Consider the following 14,521-nt stretch of genomic DNA (forward strand, 5'->3'; position numbering starts at 1 on the left):
TCCTGCTGACCTCAGCTCGCCTCCCTCCATCCTGTTTCTGCAGAATCACTTTACAGCTTTTGTCTCTCTCTTGCTTTCCTCTCTGATTATAATGTCAGCAGAAAACTCTGCCCCACACTCAGCTGTATTTACTCCTGTTGGGGTAATGAAACAGACATCTTGGACTCAACATGATTTATCATTCTGGGGTTAAATTAGGCAGACGACGCAACAACTCACCAGTAATTTGGATTGCCTACTTGCCTGATTGTAGTGCAAAAAGAAAGATGACCAAGAGAAAAACAAGCAAGAATGGCTGAACCTTAATCAGAACCAATCATAACCTTGAAGCCAGACTGTCTTGAAAACATCCAACTAAGCTTGACTGTTATGTAGCAAAAGCTTTCTGAAAGATTTTATATAAAGTATCAACAGAAATCCTGGCCTGAGTAAAATGTCCAGTCTTTATGCATGTGACAGAGAAGCTTCAATGTTTAAGAATCACCTAGTTGGAGCTACAATACAATTTTTTTGTTTTTATGGCTTCACAGATTTTAAATTATCTAAAGCTGACTGACAGTTCAGCTTGTTGAGAGTTTTTCAGTATTCTTTGATGAGTTAGCTCCTTTTTTAGCCTATTGCACTAAATTAGCATCTGATGGTGAAGTGCTTTGTTTTTTGTTTTACCCATCTATTAGCTTAGCCTAGCACCAATTTGTTCAGCGACTGTTTTGGTTGTTTATGCTAATTGTGTTAGCTATTTAGCAATTAATTCTTTAACATTTTTCCTCAGTAACCTTCATGTATGGAGTTAAGCTTAGTAGCTGTATATACTGCTGTATTGATTGCTTTTGCTCATTTTTAACATTAATGAGCTAATAAGTTTATTAGCTTAACTTATGTCAAAACATTAATTCATTCTACACCACAGGATTCTGGGATTAATGTTACAGGCTTCCACGCTCCATTTCCCATCCACAAATGAATAAAACTTCTTTGTAACAAAAAGCTGATAGCAACATAATGCAAACTGTAATGTATTCTTTAGAAAGTTAGCTGTCATTTGTCAGCACAACATCAGCTCATCCCTTGAGCTCAGAAGTTGAGATGTTCTTAAAATGTACAGAAAATGAGAAAGCTGGAAGACAAAAGATCAAAGTCTGGCTGGAATATTTCAACAAGGCTGAGTGTTTATCCATCAACATATGCGGTTTGTATCTGCCGTTATTATCACTACAACAGTTACAGAAGAATGAGAGGCAACAGAAGAGTCCCACAGGCAGAAACAAACAGGAAATGATAAGATGATAAACAAAAACAGCCTGAGACAAAAGACGGAAGAGTTTAGGACTGAGATGGTGACAGCATGAATCTCAGTCTATAAATAATTCTCTTTAAAGCAGACAGCAGCTTATTATTCATTTAAAGTCCTCATGACCTAGAAACTGCTCCGAGTGTGTTTGTCAGAAAGCAGCTGAGGATGAAGATGAGTGAAAAAAGAGAAGACCCATGAGAGGAAGAAAAAAATTGCAGAGAAAAGTGGAAAAAATGTCAAGATGGAACAATGAAATATGAGTTGAATAATGAAGACAGAGGAGGGCTGAGTTCATCAACTCATCAGGCTCCATCAGAACGTTTTCATCAGAGCGGTGCACATCCAATCAGAGCAAAACTCTCGTCTCTAACAGGCACTTTCACTGAGCAGAGCATCTACATTTTATTTCAAATGCACGTGAAGGTCAATTCATCCTTTTATAGTTCTGAGCAGACAATTTTCAATATAAATGCACACTTTATATGTTCAAAACTAGGGCTGGATGATAAAAAGATTATATCAATATATTAAATTCTTGGTTTTTGAATATTTAATTTCTGAATAATTTGGATTATTGTTCATCAGTGCAGTTCAGTGATGTCAATCCATGAACTATGAACAACTTGTGAAGTTATAGTCTGGTATCCGTTTCAGATAAGGTAATACTTTGTCTTTTAACACATCAGCATCAAATTATTATTGGAAGCAAGACCTTGAAATGTGTTGGGAAAACAACAGGTGTATTTAAAAGAAAGAATCACACAAACTGAGCTTTCTCATTAAAAAACTATTTTTTTTTCTTGTATTTTTAAGTCGTACGTCTGGTGAAATAGTTTTTTATTGTGCTAATATCATGACTATATTCTCATCGTCTGCCCATGACACTCTGTTGTACAACTCACAGAAGAGATGATTGAAATAGAAGTTACTTTTTGAAAACATTTTCTATCATTTGTAATTCCTTTAGTAGAAAAGCAAAAATAAATAAATAAATAAAAATAAAATTAAATCAAATATATTAAAAAGATTTATTAGAAATTAAACAATGATAAATACAACCTTATGTTTGACATGTTTATACTATCATTACACTTTCTGTGCAACAGACTGATATTCTAACAATTCAACATAATGTTTTTGGAAAATGACCACCAATTCAAATTGTTTCTTCCCAGCTCTGGTGTATTTGCTCTTCATGATGATTCTGTATGTTAATCTGACGTCAGCTGAATGCTTTTCCCTCCCGTTGTCGGATTTAGAAACAAAAAGCCGTTTTGTCTGGCAGGAGAGAGAATCTGCTGCTCAATAAAACTGTTGCCAAGACAAATCAATCCCAACCCCCCTCTGGTACACACTAGCACCCCTACAGGGAGCAGAACCATGGCAACCAGACAGCATCCCCCTGTCATTATCTCGGTACCAGCAGTCTGTGACCTGAAGGGAGGGGGGCAGGAGAGATAATGTAAAGACGCAAGGAGGGTTGAAGGACAGTTATGTAACAATTTATGAGTCTAACCTGAGTGAAAACCCTGCAGGTCCTTTACTGAAATACTATGGTGTCATGTTAATGAGAAAAACAGATAAGCACGCCAAGGTTGGATAAACTCAGAGTGCATAAATTTTTCTGACTTACACCATTTGTTGCCAGAGTGTAGTAATAAAAAATATGAAAAGTTAAAGCTTGTTGGTCATAATACAAAAGCATCAAAAGCATCAAGCATTTCGCTTGTAGTTTTCTTATTTCAGTCAACATTTCTTATTTGGAAGAGGTGGGTTAAGCACCCAGAAAATGTACTCAAGTAAAAGTAGCTGTACTTCATTTTTATTCCAGTAAAAGTCAAAAGAACCTGCCCAAGAAAGTACTCAAACATGAAAAAGTATTTAGTTAAAAGGCTGGTCAAGTGCTGAGTAACTGACCAAAATAATTGGTCAGTTGGTGAGTTGTTGGTTTAACAAGCTTGTTCTTCATTGAGCAAAGTTTACTCACAATGGATTTAGTAAACAGAATTTTTTTTTCAAGTAGGAGAAGTGACAGTTCATAATGATATTACTCAAGTAAAAGTAAAAACTACAGTGTAGTACAAAAACAGCCAAAACAAATGCAAGACTGTAGCGCTAGCAGGAGAGATGGTTCATGGTGTTTTATCAAAGACATAAGAGAAATCCTACAAAAACTAAAATCTGACGCCAATCCGTTTTTGTGTACATTTGTTAAAGGACTGAGTTGCGCTCTGTGTCTTCTTCAGAAGTTTTCATTTCCTTCAGTGGTTCCCTGGTGCAGTGCCCCCACAGGCAAGGAGAGGAAAAGGTTTTTCAAAGGGCTTGGTTCATTTGACACAGTGCAGTGTGAAAGTGCACCTCACCAGCTGAAATGTAACAAGTGTTGCAACTCTGGTCTTCAATAGTATTCAGTCCAACAGAGACTCAAAAACTACACAACTCTTTGAAATAAAATAGCATTTTGTTACAATGTCTATTAAAAGATTTTTTAAATAATAATAATAAAAAAAATCAACTAATTTTTGGAAAATCATCAAACTTTTTAGTAAAAGTAAATGAATACATTTTCTTAAATTTAACTTTAGATTTTTATAGAATTTATTTTGAAACGTACATCGCTTGCAAAATAAAGTAAAAAAAAAAATGTACTCACAAAAACTACTAGTATAAAGATCTGCTAATCTGCATTTATTAATTAGATATTTTACAAAATAAATTCCTAATAATTATTTGCCAAAGTTATTAGGGGCCACAGCAGACAATCTAAAGAGCCACAGTTCGTAGACCCCTGAAATAGTCAATGGATGGATAGGAGGAGATAAATTTATGTCTGATTTTTACACTACAAATAAATCACCAGAAGCTTGTCTACACTTGTTTACTGTAAACCCATATTTCCAATCCAAAATCCAGGTAATTTTTTAAATTAGAACACTGAACAAAACAGGCCAAGACACTGTTTGGACCCAAGTCTGCTTTCTCGTCCACGTCATTAAACCCTTCTTCACACGCACAAAAAATAGCTTTTTTTGGATGCATTCTGGCTGAGAATTTCTTTCCTTTAAATCAGTTTTACATTCTTTCAGCTATGAAATGGATCAGCTGCTGTGAGGAATGTAAATTGGCCAAGCTCATGGGTTTGCAGGATCAGAGGACCAGAACACTCCAAGACAGTTCCAGTGAGTTGAAATGACTCAAAATGGGAAAACATTTTTTTTTCCCTTTGGGCCTCTTGGACACAAGTCAAAAGGATGATGTTACAAAACCAGGCAGTGAGCTTTCAGCTGCTGTCAGCTTTCCTCAGTGGAGATGAAACGTCAGAGACACCAACTGCAAGTCTCATTTAGTCGAGTCATCAGCTGAAACTAAGAGCAAAGAGACAGAGAGAGAAGAGGAGGGTGATGTTTAAAGGTGACCTATGCTTCTTTTGACAGGTTAGGATAGGTCTATGGGTTACATAAAACATGTTCTGGGCAAAATCATTCTTAGAAAATAAGATTTTACTGTGCTCAGTTTTGTCTATTTTGAGCTCTTTTCAGAATGAGCGGTTTCAGGGCTCTGTCACTTTCCATCCAAATAAGTTGCTGCTGGCCACTCCCCCACAATTGAAAGTTTACAGATGCATGAGAAAATGGCCGCAAACAAAGATGCAATTATCGTACATCTCTGAAAAGCACAAGTGAAGCCTCCTGTACAACCAACAAGGATGTAGGTGGTTTCTGACTGGTAAGTCAACAATTAAAAACTTGTCTTTTCTAGTAGCCATTGTACACATAGTACCAAAACTGACATAATTAAAAATACAAGAAGAAACATATAAAAGTTTCAATAAGTACATTGATACACTTGAAATGCACCAATTAATTTTAATTTATATATGCATTTTGTAGATTCATAGGTTTGGGCTATGAGTAGTGTAATACTACCCAACCAACAGGTAGAAGTTGAAGTCTTGAGTCACCACCCCTAATCATTTGTATAATGAGGCAGAGCTACATATGGTGAAGTAAAAAGAGGAGACAGAAAAATGTAAAAAGAATAAAATAAAATAAAAGGAATTGTGGGGAAAAAACAATTTAATAGACACAAATGCATGTGTAAGTAAAAGAAAACACAACATCTAAAAACAAAAAAATTCTGTAAAAAAAGTGTAAAAATGTAATTTGCTGGAATTAAGCAGAAAAAAAAGAATGCCAAATGAATTAGAAGACATAAGGAAAAGTTCTTCTTTTTAAAATTATTTGGATTATTTTAAATTACTTCATTTATTTATTAAGCTATTTTTATATCTCTGCTTTTATCAGTTTCTGCTGATTTGTGAAGTTACAGTCAGAAAGTTTGTGAAATGGCTCCTTTTTTTCGACACCAAACAAATATTAACCTGTTGCCAAAGAATAGTTAGGCGTGTTTTTATGCTTGGGGTGTCTCTAGAATACAATAGAAAACCAAATGGAAGTACAAAAAAATGCATAATGTGAATTTTTCATATCAAGTCCCCTTTAAATACTTTAATAGAGGTTGTTGTTCCTGTGATTGGACTTTGTAGCCTGATTTACAGAGACAGAATCCAACATGGTGATTTAATGAGCTAAAAATGAGTCAGACAATGAGAACAAGGAGTAGTGGATCATCATTCAGAGGGAATGACTGGCTCTGCTGTCGGGAAAGAGAGCTGGAATCTGGGAATGACTAATGTGTAGATGTAAAAGTGAAACAGCAGCAGATTCCAGCGTGGTTCACTAATGGAGCAGGGTCTGAGCAGGATGCAAGTCCGCTCGCCGTGCGGATCCAGCCGTGTAGGTGGAGCAGCTCACTAATGCCCTCTCTCAGGAGGTAAATGCTGCTTTGAAGCTTTTCCATTTCTGAGAAGTGTTGCCCACACAGTCACACAAAGGCACAAGAAGCTCTGAAGATACAAAGAGAATCAGTTTATTCAGCGTGCTAAAGGTCAGGCAGTGTGAAAACTGCTGGAATGTTAGGATATAAATAGGATTTTGAACAAATTGTAGCAGCCAATGTGGACAAGATGTGACCTTTGAACATGCATCCTCGGTTTTTTATTGAAGCTTGTTGAAGCTAATCAGCCTCAAAATAGAACTAAATATGCAAGAAAAGCAGGAGAAACGGCACAGCTACATGTAGTAGCAAGTTGCTGCCACAGAGGGCAGTCTGATGAACAGGTGGTGGTTTATATGTTCTATTTTGGGACATAAGTAAGGTCAGGAATCCTTTGTGACCCAGAAAGCCATTTTGCCTTTGGTCCAGGTAAATAAACTTTGTTTGAAGATAAAAAAGCTACATGAAACAAATTTGTTTATTTAGCATAAATTATTGACATGATTTGATTTTATAATGAAAGAAAAGCAATTTTATTTTTATTTTTAGGTTTTAAAATAAAGTGATCAAATTTGCTTACAAAAAGGAATGGACGCAATTTTTCAAACATAATGTAAAACTTTAAAAAGAAAATTATTACTATTATTATTTTGCCACGATTCAAACAGAACTCATGTTAACATGATCAGGCCTTCAACCAGCAATGAGATGAGGCAGCGCGATGATTCAGAACAGAGATGTCAGTAAATCTGCCCCCCCGGTGAAAACAGATGTGGCCTAACTGCAGAAACAGACTCACTACAGAACTACACTGCATAATTTCCAGGAATATTTGCACATTTCACTTTGAAACTATTGACTCCAGAGGGTCTATATGAGCCTGAAACACCAAACACGGTTTCTCTGCAGAACCATAATAAAACATGATAAATGAGTGAATATTCCTTCTACTTCGGCCTGGTTTTTTAGTTGAAACTGTACGCCTCCTCCTCATCTCTCCCACCAAGCATCACTAAAAATTCTGCATACTTGTGGTTAATAATGCCTCCACCAGATGGAAAGTAATCTTCCCGAACTAGAAGCTGCTGAGGTGGTGATATCATTGAGGGAACATTTTCCATTTATACTCGAATTTGGTTCAGTCTCTTAACTTGACCAAGAAAAATCTACTTCCATTTTTGGGCAGAGGACTTTTTACAGACCTGAATCTGGAGAAAAGGCTTTCTGAACTGATTTTCTGTCCAAATTAGAGCAAAACACAAAGTATTTGGGTCCACAGGGTAGATAAATGAAGAGATTACCACCTACAAAGATCAGTTATAAGGAGGATGGACCTCAAGTCTATCAACAGAAACACAATGAAAGTGAGAAGTTGAAATACCAATAAAAATAATGGGAAATCAGCTTCAGCATCTACACAAACAACTGATTTCACTTCCATTTCAGACATATTCAGTCCAACTAAATGTAGAGCAACAGGCAACCTGGAGGAAAATGGGGAAGACTGGTCATAAGACAAAGAGAAAGCAGGATTTCCTGAACCTGAAATTTTCAGAATCTCACTTCTGCATTGCAAGACATGAGTGGGAAGAAACAAACAAGAAAACATTGTGAAAACAAATGTGGACAACTATATAACACAATAACTAAACGTGAAATCACAAGTTCTTTGAGGGGCAAGTCCCACGAAAGTCTCACGTCTCTGAGAGGAAATTACAAGTGAAGTCACAAGTCTTTTTGAGTCAAGTCAAATACAAGTGTTTGAGGTTTCATGTCATATTTCTCAAGACTTTGAGAAATAAATCCAGGTCAAACCTCAAGTCCTAATATTGTAAGTCCAGGTCAATTTTGTCATTTGTGAATCAAGTCTAAGTCAAATCCACATCATGCTTTTGTTGAACAATCCTGTGCTGCATCACTATCACTATCAAATTCCTAAACCAATACTACATGATGGATCTCCACCCAAAACACAACAACATGGAAATAAACCTCTTGTTTATATAACTTACAGGATGACACCAATACATTACAATCACTGAAAGGAATAGATAAAATCTACTGTGCATCTCTTAAGCATTCAATATGGTGACGTCACAGACATTTAATGTACCTGGTCATGATGCAGCTGATCACTGTGAATACTGACCTCAGACTTCATGTTGCACATAATGCATGTATTTCCTCACATTTAGACCCACATAACATGTCTTTAGTTTAACCCAGCACACATTACAAGATTGGAAACTCTGACAACTTTGGTTGACAAAAAAACAAGTTAGTCAACAGTGGAAAAAAGGCCATAGGACCAGATTAAAAGGGAGAGTTTTTATCTAAGTTTAAACCGGGTCCTCTTCACTGTGCCCTAAATGCAAAATACATGAAGGCAGCCTCATACACTGTCTTTGGTCATGCCCCAAGATCCAGATATACTGGGAATCTATTCTGGTTGAGACCAGGAAAATTATCAAAACTAATATTGATCTCGATCCAGTGTCTCTTCTCCTTGGTCTACCAAATAAACATATCCAAAATCAAAACAAGAGTAAGTTGTATAATGTCCTAATTATCTGTGCTCAAAGAATATTTTGTTGCAATGGATTTATAATAAATCTCCCACTATTTTTGGGTGGAAGAAGCTTATTTTGGAATATATCCCTCTAGACTTTCTAACATGCCTCGTCCACTCTAAGACTGACATCTTTGGATGTATATGGAAGCCCTTCTTGGACTATGCTGAAGGACAAGTGTCTACCATCCTGTCTCAAACATTTATAAATGTTTAGATGTGGACTATATAATGATGGAAGTACGTATGCTCCCCATCTTATCTTTCCTTTTGTCTCTGGACTGCATTGCTGAGTTTTTGTTTTGTGTTTGCTGTTGTTATTGAAACAAAAAAATTAATAAACACATTTATAAAAAAAAGGGAAGGTATTTAAAATTAAGAAAAAGGAAGACCATCTATAAATCACAAGTCATTTCAACTTTCGGAAAAAAAGCTACGTTATTTTTTATTTGCATATTGCCTAAAGGTTTCAAGCAAAACTTAAAGATTTTTTTGCCTCATCCAAAACCTAATTACTTTCTGTTTGTGCTGGAAGTCATCAGACGCTGCCTTGTGGGGAAAAGCAGAGTGTTGCAGAAGGACAGGGAAGTCAAAACAGCCTCAGCTGTGGGTCCAGAGTCTGTCACAGCAACTTAGTCAGCAGGACGAGTCTCTGTTTCAGTTGTCCTGGGCCCTTAGGACACATCACCATCACTTTCTGAGTCCCTAATCAGCTCTCCAGGGATGTGGACCAGGGTGTCTTACTCCCAGAATGGAGGACTGGTTGACTCAGCAGGACAGACATCTCACACAATAACACAATTCATTGTTTCTGTGAATGTGCTGCAGAGAGACAGCATTGTTTCCAGGATTTGATTTAACATTCAGCATTCAGCCTCCTGCGCATAACGAGTGGTTTTCTTTAAATCGAAGGACGAGATAGATTTATCTTTCTGAAAAATGAATATACACAGACAGATGAGCTGGTTCAGATGCAACCCAGGCTGGAACTGAAATATCTCCATGAAATCCAATAACTGGACATAAACTGAGGTCACAATGACAAAACGACTGAGGCAAAGTTTTTAAAGCATTTCCAACCTGCATGCTCAAGAATAATTAAGACTGTAAAAATCTGAATCTTTTTCATCAAAACACAATACAACTATGATTGGACTTACAATGCTGCATCCTTCTAGCAGACTAGAAGGTTTGGGGTCAAAACTGACTGGTCATTTACTCCACAAGAACAAAAATCCCAGTTATATACAAAGAAATATACAACCATGTTTCACTAAGGGCTTGGGGAATTTTTTTGATGATGTTCTGTGTTTGTTTGTTTTTTGCTAAATGCAGCTTTAGGTATTTCTAGTTGAACCTTTGATTCCGCTTATTCTCCCAGAGTGTGTTGGCTTTAGCCAGGCCTGGGGGTTTTATTTGGAGGAAGGAGCATCTTGCCTTCCTAAGCAATGTTTGACTTCCTGGTTGCCTCCCTGATCGGTTTCCATAATATCTATGGCTGCATTAAAAAAAAACAAAAAAACATCCAGTTTCGGTCCCATATTTTCTGCATCGATAGCTAAATTGTGAAAATAGGCTAATGTCAGGGATGTTTGTACTGGGACAGCGGAAATTTACTTCAGGTTAGTTTGATTTTGCTAAAGCAGGAAGTCATGAAGGTTAAGATTCAACAAAGGAAACAGAAGCATCCACTAACATTACCACTAAAACTTTCTAGTATAAATGTTTACTGATGAAATGCAACTATTTTTAAATCAAACCAGAACAAGTACGGTAATGAAATTGTACATTTTCATTAACTACATACTAAACAATCACTGATGTGTGCTGTTCCACCTCTACCAAGCAACACTGCTCCCTAAACCAAAACACACACAAGAAAATGAAATCCATTACATTGATCTGGTAATCAAACCAGTAAAAATCCAAACAGAGTTTTACAGCCTGACAAACAAAAGAAACCCAATTTGTTTTCTCTTATGAAAACACATAAGTGTATTCTGGTGAAACTGTCAGGCGTGCTCTTAGTGAAGCTGATTTTATTATGAAGACGTGTGTTTGAGGCCAGAATGCCTCTAATATTCAGCGAAGGACTATTTTTAGGGGCACAGACAGGTCAGTCCTGCCTGAGCAGCTCTCACAGCCCAGCTTCGTCTGTTTCAGGCCTCACAATGGACTTCCTGTGGCTGCGGAGCCTGGGTCGGCTCTACACCAAGCACATCTCAGCGCCGACACATGCAGGGTCCAGAACAATGTTGGGCCACTGCCATGAAAGTGTGAACACCAGAGAAAACCTCTAGACTGCAGATAGAAATGTTCATCTGGGACCTGTTGGTCTGCAGAGAAACAGAAAAACAAATCTTTGAGCTTTTTGGGAGCTTTTTCTGTTTCTTAGATAAACTGCATATCAAACCTCCCAGATGCTGCCAGAACGCATCTATCTGTCCTCACCTCAGATATTAAGAGCTGCTAAAACAGCCACCGGAGACTGCAGCGTTGATGGAGCAGCTAAACCCTCTGTGCTGCATAGAAATGTAAAACATCAAACCCAACATTCCTGCTGCAAAATGTCCTTCAGGCAACACTCCCACTTTCCAGTATTGGGGAATATTTGTATCTGCAGTAGGAGAGCTACTTTACCAGTTATTGTTTAGATTGTCTCCTTTTCCCTGCAGATTATGGGACTATTTTTTTCCTTAAAGCTTTAAGCTTATTGAGTTCAGACTGAAACACTAAAAGCATAGAACCATGTTTAACCTAGAACAAATAGTTTTAAAGCATCTGGCCTAAAACAACATTTTAGCTGCTTTGGTGGATTTTGTGTTGCTTTTGTATGTCCTATTCTTTGATTTTAATTTCTATTTACGCATCATCTAACATCATGAGCTTAAGGAAAGACTTTTACTGAAGACATGACAGTAGATGTGTAGCAATTTCTAACCAAGCTCTTGAGAAGAGATGATACACAATGTTGGATTCTTAACATCAGCAATGCTTTTAGGAAACCTACTAATGCATTTGTTAAATAGAATAACAGACTAATGGCTTCATGGTTCATAATATATTACAGCGGCGACAACTACAAGTGGAAACTCACAGCAAACTTCAAAACGTGCTGCAAACACATGAATGACTCAAAGTTCAAAATACAAAAACTAACAGAAAAACGCTGCAAACAAAAAATGAAATTCACACAAATACTGTCCTGAATGGAAATGTAGCACCTTGATATTGGTACTAAAATGAGTATTTAAAGTATTTTACATTTCTTAACGGAGTGAGGATATTTTCCCAATCCTTATGAAAATGGTGCTTTGGTTAATGCTGAAACAGCCAAGACATAAGAGGGAGACAGTGATGAAAACATAATTCTAAATAATTTAAAATTAAATATAGGAGAAAAAAATATTTAAAAAAATCCAGGACTGAAGACCTGTAAAGTTTCTGTTTCTTTTATTTATTCTAAAATGAACAACATTGGATTTTTGTTGTTTTTAGAAACGCCACCTTTTCATCACTTGTTTAATAAGGAAGTCTATAAATGTGCAGCTGTTTCACTTCCTGATTTTAAATGTTTTCCTTCTGTCTCTTTATATCCTGTGGCTCTACATGATTGTGTGTTGAAGCTGCGAACAGACCCTCCTGTGTGGCAGAGATTAAAAACAAAAAGACAGGATTTCAAAGGGGAACACACACAGAGACCCCCTTATGAGTGGTGATGGAGCCCCTTCCTCTCAGAGTGGGTCAGCAGCCAGAGAAGCCCCTCATCCCACTGCCACAGTGGCCCGAACATCAAAACGCTGCACACAGGCGCTCACTCATCATGCCCACACACAGCTAGCGCTTCACACCAAAGCTGGATGTGAAGTAGGTCACATGACGTTCTCACAATCAAGCAAATTGCAGCACCTCTGAGTAGATGACGCTGTTCACGTTTAGCTGTACGGAATCCAAGAGATAATAAGTATGAAAAAATAAACACACAGAAAGATTAGAAAACAGATATATACCCTCAAAATCTAAAAGAAAACTCAAAGTATCAGAACAGAACTTATTCATGCATTTGTGTTTGCCTCATTTTCCTGTATGATAAATTTTTTTTTTTACTTTTTTTTTTTTAAATTTCTGCTACATAATATTTAATGGGAAATTATTTTATGGTATCTTTGTTTATTTGGTCAAGTTTACATTTCTTTAAATTTGCCCAGGTTTTTAAGGCTATTAGAATTAATTCATTATTTTATTTCTCATTTTTAATCACTTGAATTATTTTTACTTTTCACCACTCCACTCTGGTCTCTCTCTGAGGGCTTATTCACACATCTTATCATATTACTTTTTAATGTAATTGTTTTTAACACCAACCCTTTCACCAACAGTAAAGATCATCAAAAAGCTTCCCTCAGAGCCTCATATTTACAAAAGACATTTTTATTCATCTGTTGGATCAAACAAATCCTTAGAATATCTTCATAGAACTGCAGTGCAGTTTAAAATCCGCTGTGCAAATATTAAATATTAATTACACTTCTTCCTTGTGTGGAGACTTCAGATATACGGAAGTTTCTTTAGAGGTGTAAACACTGCAACCCAACTTTCACCACAGTAATGACACTTCCTGTGCTTTCCCCCTTTCTGTAAAATGATGTCATGCTCCAGTCAGCCATCACAGTCCACAAACACACACTGCTAGGGGGAGTTTTCACAGAGCACACAGTCAGCAGCAGAATGATCTCATCCCTAAACACAAAGAATGAACAAAAATGTACTGTCTGAGAATTATTAGTTTAAGTTGGATTGGTGGTGAACTTGAAACTGTAAAATCAGTTTCAAGTTCACCAAACCGTCAAGCTGGAATGCACACAAACACACACAAAAGTGTGTGTTTGTGTGCATTCCAGCTTGACGGTTTGATTGGTGTGATTTGTCCTATTTGCCAGAACAAAATGTCTGGCATTCTGTGGGAAAACCTACGACACAGGGAGTGACTAATGGGAATAAAGAGCTGGATATCTAGCCCTCTATGGACTGACAGCCCTATTTGTTCAAATACCACTTTATTGTGGATGAAAAAAGGGATCATTGGACTGAGAAGTTTGTTTCCAAACAGTTAAAGCTGGTTAAAAAAGGCCTAATAACTTTAGAATGGACTGACTGATGCAATAGAACTGGAGCTGAGCTCATATTGTTGTAAGTATTTCTTGCACTGATTTCATGGAGTTTTGTTGTAACTAAACAGACCACAAATTAAACCTTCTACCAAAGCAGACCAAGTCAAGACTTAGTGAAGTGTAGAATTAACCTGATTAAAGTGAAGAAAGCAGTTCAATTAAAATGTACCGAAACTGTAACAAAATGGCTGCAGCTCAATTCACCACTTTACCAAGTCATTTCCTCGTTTTGTCGTCCAGCTAAAACAAATTTACGTTATTAATCTGTAAGCAAATCATTTCATATATACCCAACCTTTGCAAAAGGGCTGAACGATTATTCAGATTCATCGTGACGAATTGAATATTGAAATAATCGCCAACTAATTGAGTAGTCAATTAATAGTTAACTTGAGTACAACTTGAGTCAAAAAAGTCCACTAGCTGAAAGGAGAACTTCACAGCAGTAATGAGGCCAAAACTGTAAAAGCAATTTATATATTTTGCATTTAAAATAAAAAAATAAACCTTTGTCTGTAAATCTGTTCTACCCATTCAACTCCCTGAAACTTGTGAATCTAACAAGTTACATATTGTTAGATTCACCTGGTTCTAATTTTGTAAACAAAATCTGTTAAGCACCATAATATACAATTATTAATTGATTAATCC

At 36.7% G+C, this 14,521-nt stretch overlaps 1 protein-coding gene across 7 annotated transcripts in view; it reads right to left on the reverse strand.

Moving 5' to 3' along the window:
- The window catches only part of dbn1 (drebrin 1), an 82,480-nt gene that overhangs the window by 20,750 nt on the left and 47,209 nt on the right, over nt 1-14,521 (reverse strand). The gene's annotated exons all lie outside the window — the stretch shown is intronic.

This window comes from Gambusia affinis, linkage group LG15 (assembly GCF_019740435.1).
Source record: "Gambusia affinis linkage group LG15, SWU_Gaff_1.0, whole genome shotgun sequence".
Lineage (NCBI taxonomy): Eukaryota > Metazoa > Chordata > Actinopteri > Cyprinodontiformes > Poeciliidae > Gambusia > Gambusia affinis.